This window comes from Hordeum vulgare, chromosome 5H (assembly GCF_904849725.1).
Source record: "Hordeum vulgare subsp. vulgare chromosome 5H, MorexV3_pseudomolecules_assembly, whole genome shotgun sequence".
In the NCBI taxonomy this organism is placed as follows: domain Eukaryota; kingdom Viridiplantae; phylum Streptophyta; class Magnoliopsida; order Poales; family Poaceae; genus Hordeum; species Hordeum vulgare.
The window spans coordinates 292,563,134-292,580,444 of NC_058522.1; positions in this window are offsets into that span (position 1 = coordinate 292,563,134).

Genomic DNA, 17,311 nt, shown 5'->3' on the forward strand with positions numbered 1-17,311 from the left:
AAGACATTTTGAACGTCACGGAACATATGAGATGTTCCAAAAGATGAAATTGGGATTTCATGCTCGTGCCCTTGTTGAGAGGTATGAGACCTCCTACAAGATTCTTTGTCTACAAAGCAAGGGAGAAAAACTCAATCGTTGAGCATGTGCTCAGATTGTCTGAGTGCTACAATCGTTTGAATCGAGTGGGAGTTAATCTTCCTTATGAGATAGTGATGGTTCTCCAAATCCACTGCCACCAAGCTACTAGAACTTTGTGATGAACTATAACATATCAGGGATAGATATGATGATCCTTGAGCTATTCACTATGTTCGACACCGCGAAAGTAGAAATCAAAAGGGAGCATCAATTGTTGATGGTTAGTAAAACCACTAGTTTCAAGAAGGGCAAGGGCAAAAAGGGATACTTCATGAAATGGAAAACCAGTTGCTTCTCTAGTGAAGAGACCCAAGGTTGAACCCAAACCCGAGACTAAGTGCTTTTGTAATGAGGGGAACAATCACTGAAGAGGAACTACCCTAGATACTTGGTAGATGAGAAGGCTGGCAAAGTCGACAGAAGTATGTTGGATATACGTGATATTTATGTGTACTTTACTAGTACTCCTAGTAGCACGAGGGTATTAGATACCGATTCGGTTGCTAAGTGTTAGTAACTTGAAATAAAAGCTATAAAATAAACGGAGACTAGTTAAAGGCGAGGTGACGATATGTGTTGGAAGTGTTTCCAAGGTTGATGTGATCAAACATCGCACCCTCCCTCAACCATCGGGATTAGTGAAACCTATATAATTGTTATTTGGTGTTTACGTTGAGAATGAACATGATTAGATCGTGTTTATTGCAATACGGTTATTCATTTAAAGATAATAATGGTTATTTTATTTGCTTGAATAAATACCTTCGATGGTTTATTGAATCTCGATCGTAGTGATACACATGTTCATAATATTGATGCAAAAAGATACAAAGTAGTAATTATAGTACCACATACTCGTGGCACTGCCGCTTGAGTCATGTTGGTATAAAATGCTTGAAGAAGCTCCATGCTGATGGATCTTGGTAATCACTGAGTTTTGAAACATTTGAGACATGCAAACCATGCCTATTTGGTATAAACGCATGAAGAAACTCCATGCAGATGGATCGTTTGGACTCACTTGATTTTGAATCACTTGAGACATGCAAAGCATACCACATGGGCAAGATGAATCAAGGCCTCGTTTTTCCAGTGAGATGGAACAAGAAAGTAGCTTGTTGCAAGTAATAAATTTTTATGTGTGCAGTCCAATGAGTGCTAAGGCACACAGTGGATATCGTTATGTTCTTACTTCGCCTACGATTTGAGTAGATACATGAGTATTTGCTTGATGAATCACAAGTCAGAAATATTGAAAAGTTCAAATCTATTTCACAGTGAAGATCGTTGTGACAAGAGGATAAAATGTCTACGATATGATCATAGAGATGAATATCTGAGTTGCGAGTTTGGTACACAATTAAGACAATGTGGAAATTGTTTCGCAATTCATGCCACCTGGAGCACCATAGTGTGATGGTGTGTCCGAATGTCATAGCCACGCCCTATTGGATATAGCGCATACTATGATGTCTCTTGTCGAAACACCACTATCGTTTTGGGTTAGGCATTAGAGACAACCGCATTCACTTTAAATAGGGCACCACGTAATTCCGTTGAGATGACAATGCATGAACTATGGTTTGGAGAAACCTAAGCTGTTGTTTCTTAAAATTTTAGGGCTACGACGCTTATGTGAAAAAGTTTCAGTCTGATAAGTTCGAACCCAAAGTGGATAAATGCATCTTCATAGGATACCAAAAACAGTTGGGTACATCTCCTATCTCACATCCGGAAGCAAAGTGTTTGTTTCTAGAAACGGGTCCTTTCTCGAGAAAAAGTTTCTCTCGAAGGAATTGAGTGGGAGGATGGTGGAAATTGATGAGGTTGCTGAACCGTCACTTCAACGAGTGTGTAGCAGGGCGCATGAAGTTGTTCCTGTGGTGCCTACAACAACTGAAGTGGAAGCTAATGATAGTGATCATGAAACTTCGGATCAAGTTACTACAAACCTCCTAGGTCGACAAGGTCACGTACTGCTACAGAGTGGTACGGTAACCCTATCTTGGAGGTCATATTGTTGGACAACAATGAACCTACGAGCTATGGAGAAGCAATGGTGGGCCCGGATTCCGGCAAATGGCTAGAGGCCATGAAATCCGAGAGAGGATCCATGTATGAAAACAAAGTGTAGACTTTGGAAGAAATACTTGATGGTCGTAAGACTATTAAGTACAGATGGATCTTTAAAAGGAAGACAGACGATGATGGTGAAAAGTCACCATTAAGAGCTCGACTTATCGCAAAGATGTTTCCGACAAGTTCAAAGACTTGACTATGATGAGACTTTCTCACTCGTAGGGATGCTAAAAGTCTGTTGGAAATATGTTAGTAGTTGTTGCATTATTTATGAAATATTACACATAGGATGTCAAAACATTGTTTCCTCGACTGTTTCCTTGTGGAAAGGTTGTATGTGATACAACCAGAAGGTTTTGTCGATCCTAAGGATGCTAACAAGTATGCAAGCTCCAGCGATCCTTCTATGGACTGGTGCAAGCATCTCGGAGTTGGAATATATGCTTTGATGAGATGTTCTAAGCTTTTGGGTTTATACAAGGTTTATGAGAAACTTGTATTTCCAAAGAAGTGAGTGGGAGCACTATAGAATTTCTGGTAAGTATATGTGGTTGACATATTGTTGATCGGAAGTAATGTAGAATTTCTGGAAAGCATAAAGGGTTGTTTGAAAGGAGTTTTTCAAAGGAAACCTCGGTAGAGCTACTTGAACATTGAACATGAAGATCTATAGAGATAGATAAAAATGCTTAATAGAACTTTCTATGAAATGCGTGCCTTGACAAGTTTTTGAAGGAGTTCAAAATAGATCAGCAAAGAAGGAGTTCTTGGCTGTGTTGTAAGGTATGAATTTGAGTAAGACTCAAAGCTCGACCACGGCAGAAGAAAGAGAAAGGACGAAGGTCGTCCCCTATGTCTTAGCCGTAGGCTCTAAAGTATGCCATGCTGTGTACCGCACCTGATGTGTTCCTTGCCATGAGTTTGTCAAGGGGTACAAAGAGTGATCCATGATTGATTCACTGAACAACGGTCAAAGTTATCCTTAGTAACTAGTGGACAAAGGATTTTTTCTCAATTATGGAGGTGATTAAAGCGTTCATCATAAAGGGTTACGTCGATGCAAGCTTTGACACTAATCCGAATAACTCTGAGTAGTAAACCGGATTCGTATAGTGGAATAGTCATTTGGAATAGTTCCAAATGGCGCGTAGTAGAAACATTGGGATGACATAGAGATTTGTAAAGCACACACGGATCTAAAAGGTTCAGATCCTTGACTAAAAACCTCTCTCACAAGCAAGACATGATCGAATCCCAGAACTGTTTGGGTGTTCGATTCATTACAATCACAAAGTGATGTGAACTAGATTATTGACTATAGTGCAAGTGGGAGACTGTTGGAAATATGCCCTAGAGGCAATAATAAATTGGTTATCATTATATTTCCTTGTTCATGATAATCGTTTATTATCCATGGTAGGATTGTATTGATTGAAAACTCAAATACATGTGTGGATACATAGACAACACACTGTCCCTAGTGAGTCTCTAGTTGACTAGCTCGTTGATCAAAGATGGTCAAGGTTTCGTCGCCATAGGAAAGTGTTGTCACTTGATAACGGGATCACATCATTAGGACAATGATGTGATGGACAATACCCAAACTATAAACGTAGCATATGATCGTGTCAGTTTATTGCTATTGTTTTCAGCATGTCAATGTATCTGTTCCTATGACCATGAGATCATGCGACTCCTAGACACCAGAGGAATACCTTGTGTGTATGAAACGTCGTAACGTTACTGGGTGACTATAAAGGTGCTCTACAGGTATCTCCAAAGGTGTCTGTTGGGTTAGCATGGTTTAAGACTGGGATTTGTCACTCCGTGTGACGGAGAGGTATCTCGAGGACCACTCAGTAATACAGCATCACAACAAGCCTTGCAAGAAGTGTGACTAAGGAGTTAGTTACGGGATCTTGTATTTACGAAACGAGCAAAGAGACTTGCCGATAATGAGATTGAACTAGGTATGGAGATACCGACGATCAAATCTCGGGCAAGTAACATAGCAAAGGACAAAGGGAACATCATACGGGATTATCTGAATCCTTGACATAGAGGTTCAACCGATAGAGATCTTCGTAGAATATGTAGGAGCCCATATGGACATCCAGGTCCCGCTATTGGTTATTGACCAGGGAGTGTCTCAGGTCATGTCTGCATAGTTCTCGAACCCGAAGGGTCTGCACACTTAAGGTTCACTTACGTTTCGGTATTATTGAGTTATGTGTGTTTGGTAACAGAAAGTTGTTCGGAGTCCCGGCTGAGATCCCATACACCACGATGAGCTCCGGAATGGTCCGGAGGTAGAGATTGATATATAGGAAAGTAGGTTTTAAACTCCAGAAAAGTTTCAGGCATTTTCGGAAGTGTACCGGGAGTGACGAATGGGTTCCGGGGGTCCACCAGGTGGGCTCACCCACCCCAAAGGGTCTCATAGGCTATGGGAGGACGTGGACCAGCCCTTAATGGGCTGGCCTAAGCCCTTAATGGACGTGGACCAAGGCGGATTGGAGGTGGGAAGGAAAGAAACCCAAATGTGGAAAAGGTGGAAAGGGTTTCCAAGAGGCGAGGAGGAATCCTACTCCTAGTAGGATTGGATTAGGAATCCTCCACCTCCAATTTTGGGAAAAACTTGAGGGTTTGAGGCTGCCTCCTCCCCTCCCTCCCTCCTATATATACTAGAGGTTTTAGAGGTGAGGACTAACCCTAATTGCCACGTGCTCGCTCTACTTCTCTCTGGATCTGTTTCTTCTCTAGTCTAGTTCGGCGGTGCTTAGGCGAAGCCCTGCTGGATTAGTTCACCACCACCACGCTGCCGTGCTGGAGAACACATCTACCTCTCCGCCCCTCTTGCTGGATCAAGAAGGCGGGGATCGTCATCGAGTTGTATGTGTGCTGAATGCGGAGGTGTCGTCCGTTCGGTACTAGATCGGGATGGTTCTTGATGGGATCGCGGGACTGATCGTGATGAGATCGCGGGACGGGCTGCGATTTGGATCGCAAAGATGTTCCACTACATCAACCACGTTATATACGCTTCCTCTTAGCGATCTACAAGGGTACGTTGATGCATTCTCCCCTCTCGTAGATGATCATCACCATGGATATGTATTGCGTGTGCGTAGGAAAATTTGTGTTGCCCATGCGACGTTCCCCAACACATTAGTGAAGGCTCCTAGGGAATTCCATATCTGCATAAGAAAGGCAAATCGGTTCCCATCAAAGGCACAATGCAGTAAGTATGGCTTACCGGTTGCTATAAGCTTGACCTGGTGCACTTCTTCTTCATAAATCATCCCCTCTACCCGCTCTGATTGGAGCTCGGCGGATAGCCTGGTCTGCTCGGTCGTCTGAGCTTTGGCTTTTTGCTCAAAGGCCTCGCACTTCGAGCTCACCTCCTTTGGTTCTTGTTGGACCTTCGTCACCCTCGCCTCATATTGCTTGTTAACGGCCTTAAGGGCATCCAGCTCGGCAGCCGCCTATTCGACCGTCGCCTTGTGGGAAATGGCCTCTTGTTTGGCCCTGTCCACCTCGGCCCGGAGCTTTTCAAGCTCTTTGTCTTGAGCTGCTGATCAAAGACGGAATGACAAAGGTCAGACAGTAGGGTCATGGCATTTTGTCAGATATAACTAAAAGGAAGAACACTTATACAAACTCACTGTGCTTCTCATCAAACCGACCATTGAGGCGGTCAAGCTCTTCATCGGAGACTTGCAGTTTCCAATTTAGTTCGGCTATTTCCAATGATTTAGCGTTGGCAGCCAATGACAAGGCATCCAAAGTGCACAATCTGTCAGCACAATTTCAGCCTACTGAGCTCAACTCGTTTGGCCAAGTTCCTTCAAACAAGTATTCCAAGATAACTCTTCCAACAAATTTTTGTGTATTTCTTTTGAGCCACAGGATAGACTTTCATACCAACAAAGGTATATTTCAAATATATAAAAAAATATTGACAAACGGGTGGTTTACCTTAAACCCCATCAATAAGACGGTAAAGGATTCATTTAGTCCGCTCTTAACACATTGAATGCTCCGCAAGACTACACCCATTAAGGTGTGGTGCTCATCGGCAATGGAGGAGTTGGCTAGGATCTCCTCCATCAGAACCGACCCCTCGACCGTGGCCTGTTGTGACACGGGCGGCAGCAAGGATGGCTCCTAGGATGTTGGAGGGAGCTCGGTCGAATCCTGGCCCTCCCTTCCACCTTCTGAAGGGCCGATCTCCCGGGTAGTGTTGACCGGGGAGTTGGCCCCAATTAGAGCCTCCTCGTTCACGATGGAGGGCACAACTTTCATAACCGTGACCTCGTGGTCCTCGGCTTCCGGGGTATTCACCTTGGCCATCACATCCTCACCCACACATTAAGCGAGGCTGGGTGGGAGGCCACCTCCACGGCCTCCTCGGAGGCATGGGGAAGGGAGGTGCGGGACGCGTTCCCACTCTCCGCCAGATTGGCTGGTAGTAAATCTCCTTCCGAGATCTGATCCATTGGCAGATCTCGGACAGGGCTGTGATAAGTAAGAATATATGTCGGACGATTAATATAGGACCCGATATAAATTCACACAGTAAAGTCATCAGATACCATACCTTTGGGGTCAGGGGTTTGACCCTCGGGCTCGGCAAGGAACCATCTCGAACTCCCCGATCTCGTCGTCAGAATCCAGACAGTTGTCAAGAGAAGCAACCTTGTTTTTGCAAGTCTTCTTCGGGGCCTCCAAGGGCCATAGGAGGCACGGCTTATTTCTTCACCTCCTCTAGGCTCTCTTCTTGGATTGGGAGGAGTCCATGTCCCCTTCCTCTTCCGCTTCCTCCACCTCTCAGGTAGAGGAACCATGCATGTCCTCAGACTTAGTGTTCGGGGGACCCTCGGACTTAGTGTCCGGGGGACCCCTGGAACGGAGACCTTCACGAGTATCCTTCTTCTTCGGCTGCAGCGTTGTATAAGGCTTCGGAACCCACATTGCAGTCAGCAAGTCTAACCTAGGCCCTCTGGGGTAGACGGGCTGGTTCGTCGATGTTCTTGGCCTTGGCTAGCCACTCCTCTTGAAACAATTTAGGGGGAGGTTAGATCTTCAAAAAGTAAATCAAAACTTGGGGACAGAAAAATAATAATAGGACATACCCCGACTGAAGGTGTCTTTTCGTCGAGACCTCTGTCTTCTTCCTCGGCTGGCCACACTGGTTGGGGCTTGAACAAATCCCTCCATACAAACTCATGGGTCATGCGAAAGAACTCCTTTATGATCTTGGGGTCATTGGGCTTGTAGGACCACATCGGATTGACCTAATGCTGGCACGGTTGGATGTGCCGATGAAGAGCAACTTGGATCACATCGATCAGTTGGATGTTTGCGTCCACCATTTGTTGGTGGCATGTCTGCATCATCTTCACATCCCAAGAAACCCCCCCAATCTATGCCTTTCTTGACCCAGGAGGTTAGCCTCACTAGAGGGCCGGTCTTGAAATCGGCGGGCGCTACCCAGTTCGCCTCCCATGATTCAGTGATGTAGAACCACTCCTTCTGCCAGCCCTTGATAGTGTCTATAAAGGTGCCCTGGCCATACTACCTTGGAGAGCTTGCTTACCATCTCTCTGCCGCAATGAGTGTGCTGGATGTTCACTGATTTTGGCTTGACGTTGAACACTTGAGCCAAAGCCCGAAATGTGGATGAACACGCAAAAAAGCTTCGCATACGATGATGAAGGTGGTAATGTGCATGATGGAATTGGAGAGCTCATGGAAATTCAATCCAGAGTAGAACATGATGCCCCTGACGAAAGATGGAGGGTAAAGCCAGTCCCTGGAGGAAATGAGGAATAAACACTACCTGCTCACCATGTCTTGGTGTAGGGATCACCTGGCCTGCTTGTGCTGCACCATGGGCAATGTCAGATAAAAGATACTCGGAGTGCTTTAGCTCCCAGATCTCGGCATCGGAGACGAACGACACCTACCACTTGCCATGAGAGCTGGCCATGGTGGAAGCTTGAAGACGGCAACGGGAAAAGAGAGCGGAAAGGAGATTGGATCTGGGCACTCGAGCTTGGAGGAGGCAAGAGAGAAGCCGAGGATGCAGGTGGTAAAGATGTTTGGATCTTTGTTCCTTTTTATAAGGGACTGTAATACCAAGGGTCCCTGTTACTGAGTCGGTTGCTCCGCCACCCTCCCCCTTAAAATTATCGAGTCGTTGTGCGCATAGGTAAGCCTATTGCTACGGCAACAGAAATCCTTCTGCTGCCTCTTGAGCTTGCGTTGGTTTTTCCCTTGAAGAGGAAAGGGCGATGCAGCACAGGAGCAGTAAGTATTTCCCTCAGTTTGAGAACCAAGGTATCAATCCAGCAGGAGAATCGCACCAAGTCCAGAGTACCTGCGCAAACACAAAAGAGCTTGCACCCAACACTATAGAGGGGTTGTCAATCCCTTCAAGATTGATTGCAAAGTGAGATCTGAAGGCGGAAAGTGCAATGAAGTAAAATTGTAAGGGTGAAAATATGGTGTGAAGTAGACACGGGGGCCATAGTGTTCACTAGAGGCTTCTCTCAAAATCCAAAATAATACGGTGGGTGAACAAATTACTGTCGAGCAATTGATAGAACCGCGCAAAGTCATGACGATATCTAAGGCAATGATCATACATATAGGCATCATGTCCGAGACAAGTAGACCGATACTTTCTGCATCTACTACTATTACTCCACACATCGACCACTATCCAGCATGCATCTAGTGTATTGAGTTCATGACGAACAGAGTAACGCTTTAAGCAAGATGACACGATGTAGAGGGATAAACTCAAACCAATGATGAAAACCCATCTTTTTACCCTTGATGGCAACAACACGATGCATGCCTCGGTACCCCTTCTATCACTGGGAGAGGTCAGCGCACGGTATGAACCCAAAACCAAGCAAACAGATCAGAAGAGAATTACAGGATATGATATCATGCATATAACAGATCAGAAGAAACTCAAATAAGATTCATAGATAATCTGATCATGAATCCACAATTCATCGGATCTCGACAAACACACCGCAAAAGAAGATTACATCGGATAGATCTCCATGAAGATCATGGAGAACTTTGTATTGAAGATCCAAGAGAGAGAAGAAGCCATCTAGCTACTAGCTATGGACCCGAAGGTCTATGGTGAACTACTCACACATCATCAAAGAGGTCATGGTGTTGATGAAGAAGCCCTCTGTATCCGAATCCCCCTCCGCTAGGGCACCAGAACGTGCCCCAGATGGGATCTTGCGGGGACAAAAGCTTGCGGCGGTGGAAAAGTATTTTCGTGGATCTCTCACGTAGTTTTGGAATTTTTCTGAATTTATTGGCGGAAGAGGTAGGGCAGACGAGCCACAGGGGGCCCACAAGCCTGCTAGGCGCGGCCCCCTGTCCGCGCCTAGGTGGGCTTGTGGGGTCCCCTAGTGGCCCCTGCCTTGGTTCTCAAGTCTCATTCGTATCTTCTGTTCCGGAAAAAATCTTTTCAGAAGTTTTATTCCGTTTGGACACCGTTTAAAGTCCTCGTGTGAAAAGGGTCAAAAACACGAAAAAAATAGGAACAGGCACTTGGCACTGAGTTAATAAGTTAGTCCCAAAAAAAGATATAAAAGGCATACAAAACATCCAAAGTTTGACAAGATAATAGCATGGAACCATCAAAAATTATAGATACGTTGGAGACGTATCACCTATCCTAGTAAATGCGGAAGCACGATCTCCTCGAAGAGGACGTGCCCCTTGAAACATGGCCCCAAGACACGGTTCGAGGCGACCTTTCATTAGGAAAGCCTACCAATTGAGGTACTATTCACACATGGGTGTTTTACATGCCTTTGCTGAAAAAGATGCCAGTTTTAAAGACATGCAGGTTACTAAAGCGATCAGATCGGAATCAGCGGAGCATTAGTGGAACTCACCTTACAAGCTGATTGCTATCGATATGTGAGTAGCCGAAGACAAAACACACCGGCGTTGAAGGCTAGTTCAAGGGCTATTGAGGGAGTCCAGGATTCTGGGGTCCTCGGGCAGCCAGTTAGTCAATACCGGGTGGGCCCATTGGGCCGCACTGTAGAAGACCATGCCTTATGAGGACCTCTACTGTGGAAGGAATATCCCGAAGATTAGCGTGTACTTCAATCTTAGGTAGACTAGGTCGTCTCATCTATTCCCGATTATAGTCAGTAAGTTGTAAACCATAGGGTCCCTGGTGTCTATATAAATCCGGGGCCCCTATCCGTGTAGAGGAGGCTGAATCATCTAGGGGTTAGCATACACGATCTCGAGATAGATATACTCTATAATCATGTTCATCAATACAATCACGCAGGTCGTAGGGTATTACGTCAATAGGAGGGCCCGAACCTGGTAAACCACTGTCTCCCCCTTCTTCCTACAACCAATCGATCCAAGGTCCATAGTTCGGGACCCCCTACCCGAGATATGCCGGTTTTGACACCAACATGTAGGGCCGACGGGGATAGATCGGAGGAGAGAGGAGGGGCCTTACCGGTGTTGCCGAGGAGAGGGGCGGCGATGGCGATGAAGGACACTCGTGAGGAGGAGGGGCGACGGCGACGATGTCAGGGCGATTTTGGGCAGCCTCACGGCGTCGAAGTGATCCTTCTCTCGGGGAGTGGCTGGCCCCGGGAGAAGAGGGGAGTTATATAGGAGGTACCTTTAATCCAGGTTCGTGGCTAGAACCGGGACTAAAGGTCCTTTAGTCTCGGCTCCAACCACCAACCAGGACTAAAGTTCATTCTTTTCAGTAGCCCAAATTCCACGTGGTTACAACCGGGACTAAAGGTATTTTCTTTTCTATTTTGTTTTTCTAAAGAGAACATTTTTTGTTTTTAGATTTTGAATAACTCTTAGAATGTTTAGATTTTTCAGTGTTTTTGCTTTAGGTCACACAACTTGTAAACTTCCTGTTAGTGCGAGTAGTTCTCAAATTTGAATTCTCTAAATTTGTGTGAGTCACTACTTTGTGAATAACTTTAGTTCAAAAATAGATTTTTGAGTGATTCTTTTTCCTGCTGTTTAATATTAGTGTGTTCAATTTAGAAATTTTTAGAGTAATTTAAATAGGTGTTTTAATTAAAAACAGATTATATTTAGCTCTTTTAGTTTTATACTCCCTCCATCTCGGTTTATAATTCATCTTAGGTTGTGCACCGTGACCAAGACGGAGAGGAAAACAAGAGAAAATAATGTTAATTTGCTAATTAGTATCACTACATGCAATTAATGGACCATTTCATATCGTGCTAGTTAGTCTCAAGTCATTAAAATCATACACGCCCCACGTCTCTTGTTGATTGATTCATTTATTCATGTAAAAAACAAGAAACGGGGTGAAAGTTAATGCACCATGCCTTAGTGTTTTGGGATTATTTGATTTTTGTAAGATGACTTATAAATCGAGATGGGGGGAGTACCTTTTTCCTTTCTTTTAACTATTTCATAGATTCAATTTTACATATTGAAATTAATTCTTGTAAAATACATAAATATTTGAAACCAAACCAAATGATTTGATTCTAATTTCGGTGGATTCATCTTGAAGATTTCTATCAACTATATAGTATCATTTTGACTCGAAATTGCATAATTAATTTTGCACTTGTTAATTTTAAAATCACTACAAGTGACCTCTAAAAGGTGGATTTTTGGCATGGTATCGTCATTTCACCCACATAGCATGTGCTAAAAAGCTTAGAGAGTTACGGCAAAAACTAGATGCACTTCGTGTATAAACTCGACAATCTCTTTACCACTATGAGGGTTTCAGACAAAAACTCATCTGATACAAAGGCATTTAATTTTTAAGCTTATTTCAACTCCAAACTTTTTGTGTGTTCAATATGCACCATTAAAAGCCACATCATCTATTTTCAACCCTTTCCGACTTCATTTGCTATCGTTTATGCATTTAATGGTTTTTTAGCTAAATGACCCTGAATTTGCAAAACACTACAAATGAACTCCGAAAAGGTTGAAATTTGGCATGGTATCATAATTTCACTCACATAGCATGTGCTAAAAATTTGAGAGGGCTATGGCAAAAAACTGGATGCACTTCGTGTACAAACTGAACAACCTCTTTCGGTTTGGGACGAAAACTTATCTCTTACAAAGGCATTTTATTTTTTAAAGCTTATTTGAACTCCAGGCTTCTTGTGCGTTCAATATGCACCATTCAAAGCCACATCATCAATTTTCAACCCTTTCTGACTTCATTTCCTATTGTTCATGCATTTAATGACATTTTTGAGCTAAATAACCCTGAATTTGGAAAGCACTAAAAATGAACTCTGAAAAGGTTGAAATTTGGCATGGTATCATCGTTTCACCCCACATAGCATGTGCTAAGAAGTGGAGAGTGTTCGGCAAAAACTAGATGCACTTCGTGTACAAACTCGACAAAATCTTTCGAAGTATAAGGGTTTCAGACAAAAACTCATGTGTTACAAAGGCATTTCATTTTTAAGCTTATTTCAACACCGGACTTTTCGTGCATTCAATATGCACCATTCAAAGCCACATCATCAATTTTCAACCCTTTCTGACTTCATTTGATATTTTTCTTTGGACATAATTGCATTGATTAACTCCTACAAAATGTTTCTTCGCGTTTCAAATGCCAAAACACATATATACCCTAACTCTCACAAAGATTTCCTCCGGTTTGTGTGAAGTGGGACTTTGCAGCTATAAGTCTAGAAACTCACTAGAGAAGACGGTGATGACGATGAAGCCGGTCACATCCTAGAGTGGGATCTTGGGGTATAATACCTTTTCTTCATGTGTGTCCGTGTTGCACTGTAACCATGGACAATCTTCATCATTTAATAGGATGCTTGGGCAGTGTTCACTATGAAGGGAGGAATTTTATGAAAGTTTTCATAATCTTCTGACATGTCTATCTTGTCCTCCACTCCCACGATATTTCTTTTCCCTAAAAGAACTATGTGGTGCTTTGGCTCATCGTATGATGTATTCGCTTCCTTATCTTCTCTTTTCCTCGGTATGGTAGACATGTCCTTCACATAGAAAACGTGTGCCACCTCATTGACTAGGACAAATGGTTCGTCTGTGTAGCCAAGATTGTTGAGATCCGCTGTTGTCATTCCATACCGCTGGTCTTCCTTTACCCCGCCTCATGTCAGATTGACCCATTTGCAACGAAACAAAGGGACCTTAAAATCACGTCCATAGACAAGCTCCCATATCTCTTCTATGTAACCATAATATGTGTACTTTGCCCTATTGGTATTTGTTGCATCAAAGCGGACACCAATGTTTTGGTTGGTGCTCTTTTTATGTTGGGCAATCGTGTGAAATGTATTCCCATTTATCTCGTACCCTTGGAAAGTCAATACAGTCGAAGATGGTGTCCTATCCAACAAGTACAGGTCATCTCCAACAGTGTTGTTACCCATGAGACGTGTTTGCAACCAACCGCTGAAAGTCGCCATGTGTTCATGTGTAATCCAGTCGTCAGACTGCTCCAGGTGTTTGGAGCATAGAATATTCTTGTGTTCACTGATATACGGGGCCACCAAGGTAGAATTTTGTAGAACCGTGTAGTGTGCTTCCGTCCAAGAATGCCCGTCCCTACATATTACTGAATACTTTCCGAGCGTGCCTTTTCCACTCAGTCTCCCCTCATGCCACGATTCATGAACACCAATCGACTTAAGGTCAGGAATAAAGTCAACACAAAACTCAATAACCTCCTTTGTTTCATGGACCTTGGAGATTCTTCCTTCTTCCCTAGCATGGTTATGAACATATTTATTTAAGACTCCCATGAATGTCTCAAAGGGGAACATACAGTTTAGAAATATAGGACCCAGAATGGCAATCTCTTCGACTAGGTGAACTAGGACGTGCGACATGATATTGAAGAAGGATTGCGGGAACACCAACTCGAAACTGACAAAACATTGCGCCAAATCATTCTGTAACATTGGTAGGATTTTTTGATCGATTACCTTCTGATAAATTGCATTGAGTAATCACATAGCTTCACAATGGATAATCGAAAAATTTCTGGTAGAACCCCCTCAATGCAACCACAAGCAATTGCGTCATAATCACATGGAAGTCATGAGACTTTAGGTTTTGAAATTTCTTCCCTGCCATATTCATTATTCCCTTTATATCTGGTGAGAAGCCAAACGAGACTGATAACCCACAAGTATAGGGGATCGCAACAGTTTTCGACGGTAGAGTATTCAACCCAAATTTATTGATTCGACACAAGGGGAGCCAAAGAATATCGTCGAGTATTAGAAGCTGGGTCGTCAATTCAACGACACGTGAAAGACTTAATATCTGCAACAAAGTGTTTAGTAGCAAAATAATATGGAAGTAATGGTAACGGTGGCAAACGTAACAGTAGCAGTTTGTAGTGATTGTAACAATAGCAACGGAAAAGTAACTTAGCGAAGACCCATATTCGGAAAGCTCGTAGGCAATGGATTAGTGAAGCATAATTATGTTGGATAGAAGTCATCATGCAACATTCATAACCTAGAGTGATACAGGACTAGCTCCAATTCATCAATGTAATGTAGGCATGTATTCCATATATAGTCATACGTGCTTGTGGAAAAGAACTTGCATGGCATATCTTGTCCTACCCTCCTGTGGCAGCGGGGTCCTAATGGAAACTTGGGGATATTGAGGCCTCCTTTTAATAGAGAACCGGACCAAAGCATTAGCACTTAGTGAATACATGAACTCCTCAAACTACGGTAATCACCAGAAAGAATCCGAGTTATTGTCACCCTAGGGGATGCGGATCATAACTCAAATAGGTGTCTATAACTTGCAAGATAGGATCAAGAATATATATATAGGTAAATGGTGTCTACCATCTAGTGGTAACTACCTCCTAGGAATCCACCGTTGATCTCCCCTGATTAGATCCACCGAGCGTAGTTCTTTGTTAGCTCGCCACATAAGCTTAACGGGTTAGGATACCTGAAAACCCAACCCTGTTTGCTAATCATTTTAATTATATTCATTAGTTTAGTTGGTTGTTATCTCCGGACGTATTGATCTCCAACGTCTTTATCTCTCCGTTCGTCCTTATCCGGCTCCTATGCTAACCAACGCTAGCTTTCTCTCCGTTCGTCCTTATCCGGCTGCTATGCTAACCAACCTAGCTAGCTAGCTTTTCTACGTAGAAGTAGATTGATTAGCATATTCTTGTTAGGAACTACGTTTCTGTTTGAGCGACACTTCCATCGACGAACGGATACGATGGATCGACGTGGTCGTCGTTGGTCTCACCGGCTGGACGGCGGATCGGCGTGGTCGCCGTGGTTGTGAGCACTACACGAGTCAGGTACATAACTATGATTCAATATGCTTTTCTATATTGTTTGGTAGTATGTTTAGCAACATCATAATTTCATGAGACTTCTATCTCAAAATAATTCATGCCGCTGAAGATTGATACGTCCAACACATGTGTATCAATACTTATTTCCCTACACTCACAGGTTCATACTGACTCGTAGTTGTTTCTTGCGTTATAGATATGGGCAAGCCGAGCGGCAGCGGCAGCAAATCCAACTCTGCTTTCAAGCGAGCTATCTCTGCAGTACGCACTAAAAAGCAAGATCAACTATCCAGCAAAAAACGTTCTAGTGGATCTCGCTCAAAGAAAAGGAGTTCCATACATAGGAAAGCATGGAAAGACAAACTGTACTCTAGGTGTGCTCCTGGTATCATTGCAGATCTCATGGAAGACCTTGACGAGGAGCCAAGAAAGCTTGTAGAAGAGATGGGGTTTCATGGATTACATAGCCTGAAGCTGCACAAGCTAAATAAACCATTAGGAGCCTGGCTGCTTAGTAAATTCGATACAAAATTGTTAGTTTTTTTTGCGGGGACAAGTAGAGAGCTCAAGATGACAGCCGAGGATGTCAATCGTGTGAGCGGAATCCCATGTAGTGGCATGATCATAACACCTCCAAGCCCACAAGATGTCAGTTCCATGAAAGCAAAATTCGGTGCTATTTTTGAAAAAACTTCATGGGATGAAACCACTATCAATTTCCTTCTGAAAAAAGTAACAACAAAACGAACAGGCAAAATGACAAGTGAGGAAATCCTCCAATTCAAGACGGCATTTGCATTTTCTGTCGTTACCAAATTCTTCGCTCCACAGTCACTAAACAACTTCATATCAAAACGATATATGAAACCAGTGTTTGATATGGAGAACATTCATGCCTACAACTGGGCACAATTTGTTGCCGACGAGCTCAGACTAGCAGCAGAGTCTCTGCAGTCGAAGCTCTCCCGCGGAAAGAACATCGGATATATCAATGGATGCATGTTAATTCCTGAGGTTCACTTCTTACAAACTTATATATATTTGTTGTATGATTGCTTTACGTATTTTACTTATAGTGGTTACTTATGTTTTCAGATTCACTACCTGGACAGCTTGGACCTTGGCAAGGATTCCCCTCCTGACCACATTGTTCCACGTTTGCTGCATACAACAACGACATGGTCAGTAAGGTCATTAAACGGGATATAATTTTGAAAAATCGACTACCTTTCCAACATATGGAAAATTAAAGGTACAACATGCTTCATACTCCGTACTACAACCGGAAATAGCGTACACAATATAATTTTTTGACTATACATCTGAATAGTATAATATATTCACCTTTTTATGATACTACGTACTACTTCTGAGAGATAGTACTTGCATACTACTTTCGGTGATGTTCTTCACAGTTGTTTTAGGCAGATTATACATACTCCATACCTGAACATAGAACAACTTATAGTCAAAAAATTTAAAAAAATTCACAACACTTTTTTAGGACAATATATTATCTTTTCATGGTAGCACATACAATTTTCGAGAGAGATAAAGTTCACCTATAAGCTCCCGAACATACTACCTATTTGTTTTCGCAAAGATACTACATACTACTCCAGTACTTAGTACTTAGGGAGTACTTTCCGATAGATACTACATACTAGTTCTGATGGATACTACCAACGACTTCATACTCCCTACTACAATCGAGCATAT